This window comes from Opisthorchis viverrini (genome assembly GCF_000715545.1).
Source record: "Opisthorchis viverrini unplaced genomic scaffold opera_v5_70, whole genome shotgun sequence".
NCBI classification, from domain to species: Eukaryota; Metazoa; Platyhelminthes; class Trematoda; order Opisthorchiida; family Opisthorchiidae; genus Opisthorchis; species Opisthorchis viverrini.
In genome coordinates this window covers 717,293-718,428 of record NW_008751726.1, presented here as the reverse complement: position 1 = coordinate 718,428, position 1,136 = coordinate 717,293, and positions in this window count along the sequence as shown.

The following is a 1,136-nucleotide window of genomic DNA, read 5'->3' as shown; positions in this document are numbered from 1 at the left end:
TGTCACAGTGTAGCTGTAACTATCACCTGACCAACGAAGCGTCTTTCGTTGGTGATGACCGAATCCAGGACGGGTGTGATTTGGCCTGTGTGGTGTCTAGTGGGTATACCGACATGTTGAGTCCAAGCGCTCTATTGAACGCGGTCAGCGCAGCTGCAAAAAGTTCACTTGACCCGACACGACAGGGGCCCAATCCAGAAGGTAGGTTGAAGTCGCCTACCAACGTATGATGTGCAAAATGGTAGCTCGAGGGTTCGTATGAGGATTTGGTCACCTTACGGAGGACCCAAGAGGAGGAGAGGGGGAGAAGGAGAGAATCTGACATGGTCACTGAAATTAGGATACACAATGCATCGCACGGAAGTGCAGTAATGGTGTCAGAGAGGACGATCGGGATAAGCAGGGCCGCATCTAATCACAAAGCAACCTCAACAACCGTTGCTCGTTTTGAGTCGGCCTGAGAAACAGATTGACCGTCTATCGAGAACTCCGCATCAGAGAAGGTTGGTATGAGCCAGGTCGCTGTGGGTGCAATTATGAACGCCCTTCAAGACAAACTTACTGTTTAATATCGGAGGGTTTGTTGCAAAGGCTGATGCAGTCTGTGGACGAGCATTCCAGAATTGTCTCTGCTGCCTCCGAATGTAAAGGGCCGAGAGATATGTGACCAGAAAAGTTAGCAGACTTAATATTTGTACGTAAGGTTTGAGTTCAAAGCCCTGAAGGGGCCTCTGAGGCATACTCATCTGTTTCCTGTCTTAGAAATTTCGAGGGATGCTTTTGATCGTGATTGTTTCTAAATCCAATACAGGAAAAACACGTGAAGAAACAGGCTCCTCTTTGAAATCTGCCACTCTCTTTACGGAAGCACATAGCAAAGCCGTTAGGAGTCAATAAAATATGAATAATGCGACCTCGAGTATATTTGAACCACTTCAAACAATACACGTGGGTAGAGGAAAAACACGTGAAGAAACAGGCTTCTCTTTGAAATCTGCCACTCTCTTTACGGAAGCACATAGCAAAGCCGTTAGGAGTCAATAAAATATGAATAATGCGACCTCGAGTATATTTGAACCACTTCAAACAATACAGCGCCGTGGGTAGATATTTAGATTCGGAAATATCACAATCAA